Raw genomic sequence first — 13961 nt, 5'->3', positions numbered from 1 at the left:
ATGGAGATATACCACAGACGCCAAATGAAGCAATCAACAGAAAACACGCGTGAAGACTATGTGTTGTGCGACATGGTTATTAAACTTCTAGACGACCATGTAAATGGCGCAGACATGTGGCTAGAAACAACTGAAACACTCGATATTGCAGACTGTGAATCTACAGACGGCGAAGACACCGACGAAAGTTGCACTCGCGAAGACTCTTCGAGTCATAGTGCCACGTACCATCATCAGTTATTTCCGAAAATAACACCAGCAGCTACAATTACCTTATCAGACAAAGAAAAAGCGGTGACGTATTGGTTGAACGAAAGTGGCGAGAAACGCCTACGTGTCAGTACTGTATCGCTTTGTATCGCTTTGTCCGTTCTGAACGTGAATGTATAGCTGGAAAAAGGAAGTCACTGGACGACGTAAGAGTCGACTGGAAATTGCGACGGCGATAAATGCGCGACTTTTTGAGCTATTTACGGATGCCAGACAACAGTCATTTAGTGTCAGCGATACAACTTTGCGTGATTGGGCGTTAGAGATTGCCAACGCGATAGGCGCTAAAGAATTTACAGCTTCTCAAAGTTGGATTAATCGCTTCAAAACATTACATAAAACTGTGGCAAGAAAAATAACAAAATTTGTATCGAGAAACAGGTCGGAAAATGAAGTGACACAAATCGAAATGATATAAGCTTTTCTTACGAATGCAAAAGTAAGATCACTAGTGTTAGTGAATCGTACGTGTACAATGCAGATCAGTCAGGTTTTCAAAAAGAAATGCGTGCGAAAAGAACACTGTCATTCAAATGGGAAAAACATATTGAGGCGATTGCGCAGTCCACGACTGCACTCACCCATTCATACACTATAAAGCCCATAATTAGACTGGATGGTTCATTGCTGCCTAAACTATATGTGTGTCTTGAAGAACCAACTGGACGTTTTGGACAACTTGTCAAAAGAACAATGTTCTACGCAAACAATCTTGTGGTAGACGCATCGAAGTCTGGAAAAATGGGAAATGAGAACGTTACACTTTTCATGCGTCATGCTTTTCTTCCGTTCTGCGGGAACAAATCTATTCTCCTTCTAGATTCGTGGTCAGGTCATAAAAGATCTGATTCATTAAAAGCTGTATTTCGAGCCCACCCTGACAAAGAAGTAGAGATACTTCAGATTCCACCCGGCACGACGAACGTAATTCAACCTTTAGACAGAGAATTTTTCCGTCAGTGGAAGGCTTTTTACAGAAAAATAACAGAAAATTATTGTGTGCAGATCACTGCAATTTCCTGTCTATCATTGTGACAATATTCTCAAGCTGCAGTCAGTAGTACATTATCAATTTTCCGCCCCACGGTTTCAAAATTTGATTAGATATGCGTGGCACCCCTCGAAATATACTGATACTAGGCCTGATTCATTCCTAACACCAGTCCAGTTTTGTCTACGGACATCTAGCAACGTCTGTGATTCACAGGGCTGTCATATATCGTCTTTGCTTGTATGTTCTTGGTGTGGTGCACAAAAAACCTCTGTTTTGAACATTGTATCAATATTTCGCATTTTTGCTTTAATTACAAGAAATAAAATTTTAACGTGTTCTAAATCGTATATTTATTTGTGTCTGTTTCATAGCTATTTGGAAAGAATGTTGTAGATGACATATCATCCATATTTGTCAACGAATGTTTATCATGCGATCGCTTTCACTGGGGGAATCAGCTCTCTCACTGCTGTGGCAAGAGAGCGGCGCGTAGCTAACGCCACCTTGTCCCTAGATGGCGTTGGTATAACGTAGCGAGAGAGGTCAGGGTTGTACAAGAGGCAGTTATAAGCGCGGAAACCGTGCGACAATAATGTCTTACTTCATAAAATTGTTTACAGACTTCCAAGTCATGTCAGCAGCAAAAATTCTGCATACAGACTTCTTGCAATGTTAACTCACAGTGGTAAAAAAAGCAACACAGGTTTCGACATGACAAGTCTGACCATTCCCTTGTTAGAACTACTTAAAACTAACTAATCAAAGGACATCACACACATTCATGCCCAAGGCAGGATTCGAACCTGTGACCGTAGCAGCAGCGCTTTTCCGGACCGAAGCGCCTAGAACCGCTCGGCCATAACGGACGGCTCAGTGTCTATTCACAAGCAGTGTCTGTAAAGTTGATTCCATCTCTCTTGCGGACGAAATTGTGGATCACATATGTTTTGATTATCGTATCACTCAAATCGAGTCTAACAGGAAGAGGTCTGTGGAAAATACGTCATTTGTTCGTCAGTATGCCAGACGTATATTCAATCCAATGACGAGGTGTTGTATGCGTACGGTTGTAAATTATCTTTAATGGAGTAAACGTTATTTTACCAAATGGGCGCAAAATATGCCTCGATACTTTGAGATTGGATTGATCGAGTAGGTTTTCCATGTATAGCACCAATGATGTTAGGAAAATGGGTGTTTTTATAGAATTGTTGAGCAATTTACAACCAGTCATCTTCACATTACTCTGGCGTAACCATAGGCTGCAGAATATTCCATATTTCAGTACATGTTACTTTCACTGTTTAGCGGGTTGTGCTGCACAAATCAAGTAGTTGTATGAAAGATCGGTGAAAATTTGATCCGGTTGCTATATACCTGAAAAAGTTACAATACTTCATGAATTTGCATAAACGATATAAAGTAACAGAATTTTAGAGTTTTATCTTTATTCCATGAAAATAAAATCTACAAAATTTTGAAGCGTTTTAATGCATTTTTCCCTAGGAGCGCTGGTCCAACGAAAATGAAAAAAACATAAGGTCATGCTTTGCGAGAGAATTGCGTGAACAAAAATCAGTGAAGTCAGGGTAACCAGCAAAAAGTGTTGAAAGTACAAATTTTACGATGAACTTTTATTTCTTCTACAAACCGTGCAAGTACGTGAAACAAGTGGAAATGCCGAACGAGTCGTAAGGGATGAGGAACACGAGGGAACAGAATGTTCAAAGGCCACCTGTTGCTTGTTCACCACATTCCTCCTCCAATCCAAATAAGAAGAAGAGTTATGAAGAAAGCCTACTCTATATACTTCCGAAAGAAAGAAAGAAACTTCATCACACATGAATGAGCCTGAAAAATGTTTTGCATTGTCTCTTGTGTTGATGCAGACAGCACTATCGACACACCGAAAGATCAATGCACAAACTGAAATGCTTCAGTGGCCGAGCGGTTCTAGGCGCTTCAGCCTGGAACCGCGCGACCGCTACGGTCGCAGGATCGAATCCTGCCTCGGGCATGGATGTGTGTGATGTCCTTCGGTTAGTTAAGTTTAAGTAGTTCTAAGTTCTAGGGGTCTGATGACCTCAGATGTTAAGTCCCATAGTGCTCAGAGCCATTTGAAATGCTTCAGGTAATAAGACATTTCCAGAGATCATGTCCACCAAATGACACACATGACAGTTTCAGTGGGAACGTTGAGTATTCAACCTTCTCCACCCCTGTGTATCACCGAGCGAGGTGGCGCAGTGGTTAGCACGGTGGACTCGCATTCGTGAGGGCGACTGTTCAAACCCGCGTCTGGGCATGCTGATTTAGGTTTTCAGTGATTTCCCGAAATCGCTCCGGGCAAATGCCGGGATTGCTCATTTGAAAGGGCACGGCTGACTTCCTTCCACATCCGATCTAGCCCGATGGGACCAATGACCTCGTTGTTTGGTCCCCTCTCCCAAATCAACCAACCGTGTGCGTCTGTTGACTGGTACGTCTATGTCTAAGAGTCAACCTACGACTGGGAACACATCATACACCGCCCTTACTTTTCATCAAGATTGCGGCAGTATACAGTCACACCTATCTCAGTTTTCTGTGGTTTCAGATGGGCTAGAAACCATGTACGATGTCACTGCGCACAATAGTGTCTAAACTTTATACCTGCGCTCATCCATGCCTTGAGCACCCCACAAACCACCACCACCACCACCACCACCACCACCACCACCACCACCACCACTCTCTGCCGTTTTCAGTCCGTTGCTTTGGATATATTTATACAAAATGAAACGATTACTTTTATTCACTGGTGTTCTTGAATAATAAATAATAATAAACTAAATAAAAATATATATCCCGGGTTCGAGTGCCGGTCGGGGCACACATTTTCATCTGTCCCTGTTGACGTATGTCAACGCCTGTAAGCAGCGAAGGGTGTTCATTACATTGTAATTTCATTCTAATGAGCTGCTTGATCACCGATGTTATCTGTTCTTTCGGAGATGTCAGAGGGTTAGCCGGCACGGTAGCTCAGCGTGTTCGGTCAGAGGGTTAGCTGCCCTCTGTAATAAAAAGAACTGAGTTAATAGATCAACAACGAACTTTAAGGGGTGTCTTAGGACATCCGCTCCGATCAGATTCAACGAACAAAAACGAACAAAATGAGATTAAAAAAATAATAAAAAAGGAGGGTTAGCTGCCCTCTGTAATAAAAAAAAAACTGATTTAACCGATCAAAGACGAACTGAAACGGATGTGTTAAGACTTCTGCGCCGAGCACAAAAAAAAAGATAGAGAGAGCGTCTGCCATGTAAGCAGGAGATCCCGGGTTCGAGTCCCGGTCGGGGCACATTTTCGTTTGTCCCCGTTGACGTCTGTCAACGCCTGTAAGCAGCTAAGAGTGTTCATTTCATTGTAATTCTAAATAAAAATAGTATAATTTTATGCAACCTAGCATAATGTAACACCGAGCCTCACTTCCGGTGAAATCACCTGTCGCATATTTGGATTTTGATAGGTGATGGATGGCACGTCCCAGAATTGTGACTAACACGTCGAATGATGTTACACTCATGCGGAAATAACTGAAGAATTTCTCTGGGTAGCGTCTTAGCTCTTTAGATATTAAAGTAAATTTCCCTTTATTTGGTCTTTCAGACATAAGCGGGTGTATCCAATACTTCCTTTTCCGTTGATTTTTTTCCCGTGTCGCATTATAGGAGCACAAACCACTGTAACTTCAAAACAAAAATCCACCTAAACAACGTGCACTTGTCGACACCGCTACAAAAACCCGTGAAAATGAGTCTGCTGTCAGGAAACAGCTGCTCATCGTGTGCGAGCTCTCAAAAACAGAAGTAACTGGAATGCTACAAAGATGCAATAGTTGCGGAAGAAATATTTTCCCGTGTGCGCCCGCCCATGGTCGATGTCGCCTGTTCCGTCTCTGCAGATGGAACGTATCGATACTCCACCCGCCGTCGCCTTGGTTACCGACGGCGTCTCCTCGGCGACCGTTACTGGTCTTACGACTCACGTAATGACAGTAAGTCCTCGGAGACGGCAGTTATTGTTTGTAGAACCTGTTGCCATTGGTTTGCTGTTAATAATCTTAATCAGAACTTTTTAGTAAACTACTATGTGCACTAGTAAATTCTGTTGCCATTATGCTAAGAATTATCTATCGAGTTCTCATATTTTGTATTACAGTCATGCATGTACAGTACTTTTGTCGCGCTTTTCTTCACATTGTACCTGACTGGCTACTACTGACGTCAGGCGGAAGGCGGGGGACGGAGTCTCCTCTACTTAACCTGTAGCATCGTCACGCTATCCAGCAGTTGACATCCATGTCTCGTACATACGGTCCCTGGGGTCTCTGGTCCGTATCACCGTCTCCGCCTTCCACCTTTGGGTATATTATCAATTATTTGTTGTTGTTACTTTCAATTCTTGTTTAGACATCCCTCTAAGTCTCTTAACTTACTCTTATTGAAATGAAATGTGTGTGAAATCTTATGGGACTTGACTGCTAAGGTCATCAGTCCCTAAGCTTACACACTAAATTATCCTAAAGGACAAACACACACACCCATTCCCGAGGGAGGACTCGAACCTCCGCCGGGACCAGCCGCGCAGTCCATGACTGCAGCGCCAAGACCGCTCGGCTAATCCCGCGCTGCTTACTCTTATTGATGAGTACAGTTTGATGATGGTTTAAAACAGATTGAAACCGGTCACACATTTTTTAATAAATGTGTATGCGATCAAGATTGCTTATTAATTTTTGTATTTAATAAATACTTTTCTAAGGCATTGTCCCGGAATTTGCCTTAGGCTACTTGGGGAAACCACAGAAAACGTAAATTTGGAAAGCCAGGCGGGGAATTGAAGCACCGTCGTCCTCAATACAATTCCAGTGTCTTACCACTGCAGCACTTCACTCTGTGTGACAGTATAACGACGAGTAAGTTACAATGCAAGTCACATCTACACAAGTTGCTTTGGCATTGGTACTCTGACGCTCTTCACCGGGAATGACGCCCGTTGCTACTCCACACGTTTCTAAGCTACAATTTGAGACATACGCACCGAAAGCATTGATTGTTTTGCTTCCTGACCTTGCTGATCCACTGCCATATTTTCTCCGAAATAATACAGTGAGTCAACAGCGACACATTCCAGGCTTCAATGCTTTTCTGTTGTGCGAATCCCTGGGTTGCTAGTTTCATTCCACCCAAAGAAACTAAGGCCGCGCCGTAACAAAGGCTTAAAGCTGCTTTGTATAAGATGTAGCAACAGTTTGTACCTCCCCTTCTTAGTGTCAGCGAACGAGGCGGCGCAGTGGGAAGATGCTGGACTCGCATTCGGGACGACCCCCGTCTGGCCTCCCAGACTTGAGTTTTCCGTAATTTTCCTGAGTAGATTAAGACAAATACTGCGGTGGTTCTTTTGCAACGCCATAACCAATTTCCTTTCCCACCATTCTCCAATCCAAACTTGTGCTCCGTCTCTAATCACTTCGACGCCGACGTCCTTTAATCCTGAGGGACCCATGACCTCAGCAGTTTGGTCCCATTAGATCTTACCACAAATTTCCAAAATTTCCAGTTTCCTTTAATCCTGATGTTCCTTTCTTTTTCCTTTTCAGGGTCGAATGCAGAATTTGTTTAAACACTTCCAGAATGGGTCATTTTTAATCACGCCCTCATTGATGTAAATCTAACAAATTATAAAACATAAAACTCACTGTAGTGAAATTACTATTTAACTGTTCAGTATTAGAAACATGCGGTCTTATTATTTATGAAAAGCAATATCCTGTAATTTTTAACTAGGCTGTCCCATACAAGGCAACGGCCTTGCCGCAGTGGAAGCACCGGTTCCCGTTAGATCACCGAAGTTAAGTACTGTCGGGCGTGGCTGGCACTTGGATGGGTGACCGTCCGGGCCGCCATGCGCTGTTGCCATTTTTCGGGGTGCACTCAGCCTCGTGGTGCCAATTGAGGAGCTACTCGACCGAATAGTAGCGGCTCTGGTCAAAGAAAACCATCATAACGATCGGGAGTGCGGTGTGCTGACCACACGCCCCTCCTATCTGCATCCTCAATGAGTATGACACGGCGGTCGGAAGGTCCCGGTTGGCCACTTGTGGCCTGAAGACGGAGTGCTTGCTTGCTTGTCCGATACAAAGTAGCAATTACTCGTTGAAACTTCCATAAATTGCTTCTCAGTATTTTCATTTTTCTCAAATGCGTACTTTTAAGGCGTTAATACCACAAAGAGACCTGAAAGAATATATTTCTTCAAATGTATTCAAAGGCGTAATTAGAACATGGTGGGGGAAGCGTACGAAATAGGAAACATCGGTAGGTGGTATACCTGCGCTAAAACGTATGCTCATAGCAACGAGATAAAGTGTGAACTATCAATCGCCAGTGGTTTTGTACAGCCTTTATACCTCTGTAATTCTTTTTAACTGTGATGTAAAAATTTCCTCAATAAGTTCAAGCACTTCTCACGAAGATAACTTTGCAGTTGTTGAAACCGTGATCAAGGGTTGTTAATAAACATTTATTCCTGCAATTAGTTGACTGATTTCCTCAAATCATTCAATTCTTTAGTTGCTTAGGTTTACTCACTTTGCTTTTGTGACAAATACATAGCTGCAGAATATAAGTGCGTCAATATTGTTAAATAATACTGAGCGTGTACGTTCGTGAGGTTGACATGTTACGTGCCGTACTCACATTACCCACGTATTTTTCGCATAGACTGACATATGTTCTCGAACAAAATTCAGAACACGTTTGGCCGATGTGCCCACATTCCCCGTCCTATCACCTTCAAGTGACAGATAACCGGTGCGCGCGAATTTTAAAAGCTACACTGAGGCCCCAAAGAAACTGGTACCGTATAGGTATGTGTATTCAAATACAGGGATACGTAAACAGGCAGAATACGGCGCTGCAGTCGGCAACGCCACTGTAAGACAAGTGTGTGGCGCAGTTGTTAGATCGGTTGCTGCTGGTACAATGACAAGTTAACAAGATTTAAGTGAGTTTGAACGTGGTGTTATAGTCGGTGCACGAGCGATGGGACACAGCATCTCCGAGGTAAGGATGAAGTGGGGATTTGGATTTTCCCGTACGACCATTTCACGAGTGTACCGTGAATATCAGGAATCCGGTAAAACATCAAATCTTAGACATCGCTGCGGCCGGAAAAAGATCCTGCAAGAACGGGACCATCAACGACTGAAGAGAATCGTTCCACGTGACAGAAGGGCAACCCTTCCGCAAATTGCTGCAGATTTTAATGCTGAGCCATCAACAAGTGTCAGCGTGCGAACCATTCAACGAAACATGAACGATATGGGCTTTCATAGCCGAAGTCCCACACAAAGCTTTAAACCTCGCCTGGGCACACCAACACCGACATTGGACTGTTGATGACTAGAAACATGTTGCCTTGTCAGACGAGTCTCGTTTCAAATTGTATAGAGCACATGGACGTGCACGGGTATGGAGACGACTTCATGAATCCACGGAGCCTGCATGTCAGCAGGGGACTGTTCAAGCTGGTGGAGGCTCTCTAATGCTGTGGGGCGTGTGCAGTTGGAGTGATATGGGACCCTGATGGGTCTAGATAGGACTGACAGATGACACGTACGTAAGTATCCTGTCTGATCGTCTGCGTCCCTTCGTGTCCATTGTGCATTCCGACAGACTTGGGCAGTTCCAGGAGGACAATGTGACACCCCACACGTCCAGAATTGCTACAAAGTGGCTCCAGGAACATACTTCTGTGCTTAAACACTTCCGCTGGCCACCAAACTCCCCAGGCATGAACATTATTGAGCATATCTGAGATGCCTTGCAACGTGCTGTTCAGAATACATCTCCACTCCTCGTACTGTTACGGATTTATGGACAGACCTCCAGGGTTCATGGTGTCAGTTGCCTCCAGAACTACTTCAGACATTAGTTGAGTCCATGCCACGTCGTGTTGCGGCACTTCTGCGTGCTCGCGGGGACCCTACAAGATATTAGGCAGGTGTTCCAGTTTCTTTGGCTCTTCAGTGTATGTATCAAAAAGGCCATAAATGCGTACTATCAGGATTATGGCCCCAATTTTAACACGGTATCGTTTTTTCTCCTTAAGTATGAGGCCGAGATAGTAATGTTTCCTGTAAGTATCTACGGCAGGGAGGTTTATTTGGCGTAGCTGTAATCTTTACTACCATACAGAGTGCTCATAAACAGTCTGAAAAGCTTGTAAGCGTGTTGCAGTGTAGGTTGTGTTGAGAAGTAAATGTTAAGTAAAAAATTTATACGTTGCTACCTGTACGAGTTAATTAGCATTAAAATTTGCTATTCAGACCGTTTCACGCGCAAATTCGAGTGGCCTGCCAGAGACGGCGTCCCCAAACATGTCCTTCCTTTCGGTTCTTGAAATCGAATAAGAGAGCGATACAAACGTTGAGTACTTAACCCGAACCAAAGGCTGAGTAGTCTCGATCGCTATCATCTACGCTATGAGGAAAACTAACACTAAGTGTGTCTCCAGGCCACTCAAATTCACGCGCGCAACTGTATAATAAGCTAACTTCAGTGTTAATTAACTCGAAAACGGCGCAACGTATCGAATGTTTCTTAACAATTATGTATGACCGCAATCTGCCCTGCAACGCCGATACAAATTTTTGAGACTGTTTCTGACCACCCTGCATAAAGGCGAAGTCCTTTAACGTTGTTACCAAAAATCTCCGAAAGTACTTTACCTATTCACTTCACGTTTTTGCACGATAGCTGTAATAAACTTTCGGAAGGGCATAGGCTATATATTTTAGTATATATTTTTAGTATCTGAAGCGAAAACGTTTGCAGAAAAGCTCAAGGGCGTGGCCGATTTACTTCAATAATTATACGATGCTCTAATAAAAATTTATACCGACGTAGGCAATATATTTTTTTAAACAAACAATTTACAGGTTTTCTGTTGAAATCGACTGCAAGAAAAAATGCTATGCTGTGTTGTGAAAGTGTGCACTTTCGTTAACTTTTTCAGTCAATTTTAACTATGATAGGAGGGCATTCAATCCATTAGGGAAACGGTTTACCTCAAACATATTCTTCCTCTTTATATATAATTTTAAACAAAAATTGTATATACAACAAAGTGTTGTGTTGTTTTCTTCCTCGCAGTAGGTTTTAGCAGAAAATAGGAAAGTAGTTTTTATGGCTCACTGGCTCATGATCAAAATTCTACAACGGGCTGTCAATCGTCAGAAACCCTCTAATCCTTCCCGTTCGCAGATAAAAACTATGAAGAACACTGTCATTGAAGCTACTATCCCCACAGATCCAGCAGCTGCAGAGATCTTTGTCACATCTCGTATACGAACCATTTTCCCATTCATTGTAAGCGACTCCAACACCCCAGTCAAGGTGTTATTTGCAATAACGATGAACAAGGCTCTAGGTCAGAGAGAGGGTGGATGAGGAGCTGGATAGGAGGGAGGGGGAGGAAATGGACAGAGAGAGAACTTCCAAGGTGAAGGTGAGGGCCACATCTGACTTGTAATTCGCTTAACGTATTTCACGACTGTTGTTTCTGTCGTCACAGCAGCATATCTTAATCCACTGAATAATTTTCGGAAATATTTACAAATTACTTTAACTAATGAGCACTTGAGCGGCAAGTGATGTAATTACAGGATTGAGTGAATCGTTCGCTCTGCTGCGCCAATGTGATGTTTAGAAACTTCCTAGGAGATTGAAAGTGTTACGGACCGAGACCCTTGCCCGGAACCTGGACTTTCGCGGCCCATGCTCTTACTGACTGAGCTATCCAGGTACGATTGAAGACCAGTCTTCACAGATTCACTTCTGCCACTGCATCTTTCCTACTTCCATTTCACCTAAGTTATGGTCAAGCCATTTCTCCATAGTACACGGTGTCCCAAGAGGAATGGTCAATGAATATTCCAGGGTATGACAGGAACGGTTATTCGAAGCAAAAAAATATGGTAAACATGGACACTAAAATGAATACCTTCGGAGCTATGAGCACTACTTCGTCGAAGCTACTGTGAAAAATCTCTTCTACCAAAAAAGTGCTCATCACTCTTAAGGTATGCACTTTGTTTACCAGAAATTTATGTTTTGGGCGTTACTACCACCTCTCAAAATTGGAAAGCAAAGAACTTGCAGCAGGAGAGATTTGTTTCCCAGTATCGAAGATGAATATGAAGACCTCATAGCTCTTAAGTTATGCATTTTAGAACCCAGTTTTCTAGACCTTTTTGCTTGGAGTCGTTCCTGCCATATCCCTGAATATTGACCATTCCTCCTGGGAGCCACAGTACAATTTGTCCAGGAGTAGTAGTCCACCAAGGTATATACGTAGATGACAAAAGTCTCCTGGGATAACTCGGACCTTCTTTTGCAAAGCGTAGTGCAGCAACTCGACTTGGCACGGATCAACAAATCGCTGGATGACCCGTGCAGAAATATAGAGCGTGCTGCCTCTGTAGCCGTACATAATTGCCAAAGTGTTGCCGGTGCAGGATTTTTGTCCCATAGATGTTCGATGTGATTCATGTGAGGCGATCTGTGTGGCCAAATCATTCGCTTGAATTGTCCAGAATGTTCTTCGGACCAGTCGCGAATAGTTGTGGCTCGGTGACATGATGCATTGTCATCCATAAAAATACCATCGTTGCTTGGGAACATGACGTCCATGAATGGCTGCAAATGGTCCCCAAATAGCCGAACATAATGATCGGTTCAGTTGGACCATAGGATAGTGTCCACTCCATGTAAGCACAGTCCATATAATTATGGAGCCTCCACCAAATTGTACAGTGTCTTGTTGACAAATTGGGTCCGTGGCTTCGTGGTGTTTGCTCCATACTCGAATCCTACCATCAGCTCTTATCTGAAATCGGGACTCATCTGACCGGCCCGCGGTTTCCCAGTCATCTAGGGTCCAACCACTATAGTCACGACCCCAGGACAGGCGCTGCATTCGACGTCATGCTGTTAGCAAAGGCACTCGCGTCGGTCATCTGCTGCCATTGCCCATTAACGCCAAATTTCGTCGCACTGTCCTAACGGATACGGTCGTCGTACGTTCCACAATGATTTCTGCGGTTATTTCACGCAGTGCTGCTTGTCTGTTAGCACTGAAAACTCTACGCAAACGCTGCTGCTTTCGGTCGCCAAGTGAGCTCCTTCGGCCACTGCGTCGTCCGTGGTGAGAGGTAATGCCTGAAATTTGGTATTCCCGGCACACTCTTTCCGCTGTGGATCTCTGAACACAGAATTCCGTGACGATTTCCGAAATGGCGTGTCCCATGCGTCTAGCTCCAGCTACATTCCGCGTTCAAAGTCGGTTAAATCACGTCGTGCGGCTATAATCACGTCGGATACCTTTTACATGAATCACTTGAGTACAAATGACAGCTCCGCCAATGCACTGCCATTTTATACCTTATATACGCGATACTACCCCCATCTGTATATGCGTATGTCGCTTTCCCATAACTTTCACCTCATTGTAGAAGAGAGCTTTTGTGAAGTTTGGAAATTAGGAGATATATACTGCCGGGAGTGAGGGTGTGAGGGAGGGTCGTAAGTCGTGCCTAGATAATTCAATCGCTAAGAAGGTTCCGGGTTTGAGTCCCAACCCGTCGAAAAATTTTAATTTGCCAGGACATTACAATTAGAATAACGGCGCAATAAAACCGCGTCATCTTTATGTCAATGAAATCAAACTGACACACCAGTGCTTAATTGATGACAGACATAACAGTCATTTAATAAACCGATTCAGCCAGTGGCCAGCCTGAAGTAGGCGCAAAATGTTATATGTATTACGAAAATGAATACACACGTGCGGTAAACCGACTGCGACAGGGGAAAGATAGAAGCGAGAAGTTCGTTATCAAATGGCGTGCACTTTTACATCGTATTGAACGAGGTGTCGCACTGGTAAGACACCTATTCCTATTAGGGAAGATAGCGGTTCAAATGTTCGTCCGACCACCACAAAAGAAGAACTACGTCGTTTGGTGCCTATTCAGGGTGGTGGGGGAGGGCAAAGGTGGTGGCGGCGGGGAGTGGCCGTTACATTTCAGATGTGTTACGAACCGTCGTTCTAACCTTCATTCGATCCCTGCGAAACCCCACATTTCAGCAGGATAATCCACGACCGCATGTTGCAGGTCCTGTACGGGCCTTTCCGGATACAGAAAATGTTCTACTGCTGCCCTGGCCAATACATTCTCCAGATCTCCCACCAGTTGAAAACGTCTGGTCAATGATGGCCGAGCAACTGCCTCGTCACAATACGCCAGTCACTACTCTTGATGAACTGCAGTATCGCGTTGAAGCTGCATGGGCAGCTGCATCTGTACACGCCATCCAAGCTCTGTTTGACTCAATGCCCAGGCGTATCAAGGCCGTTATTACGGCCAGAGGTGGTTGTTCTGGGTACTGATTTCTTAGGATCTATGCACCCAAATTGCGTGAAAATGTAATCACAGGTCAGTTCTAGTATAATATATTTGTCCAATGAATACCAGTTTATCATCTGCAGTTATTTTTGGTGTAGCAATTTTAATGGCCAGTAGTGTATCTCTGTATTTGAATACGCATGCCTATACCAGTTACTTTGGCGCTTCAGTGTAGTATCGCTACGA

At 43.8% G+C, this 13961-nt stretch overlaps 1 protein-coding gene and 1 pseudogene across 1 annotated transcript in view; both read left to right on the top strand.

Annotated features, from left to right (window-relative positions):
• The window catches only part of LOC126185200 (kelch-like ECH-associated protein 1B), a 461339-nt gene that overhangs the window by 224286 nt on the left and 223092 nt on the right, over positions 1-13961 (top strand). The window lies entirely within an intron of this gene.
• On the top strand, positions 7107-7224 carry LOC126185461 (5S ribosomal RNA; annotated as a pseudogene).

This window comes from Schistocerca cancellata, chromosome 4 (assembly GCF_023864275.1).
Source record: "Schistocerca cancellata isolate TAMUIC-IGC-003103 chromosome 4, iqSchCanc2.1, whole genome shotgun sequence".
NCBI classification, from domain to species: Eukaryota; Metazoa; Arthropoda; class Insecta; order Orthoptera; family Acrididae; genus Schistocerca; species Schistocerca cancellata.
Note: the sequence above shows the minus strand (reverse complement) of the source record. Positions and strands in the feature narration are given on the sequence as shown.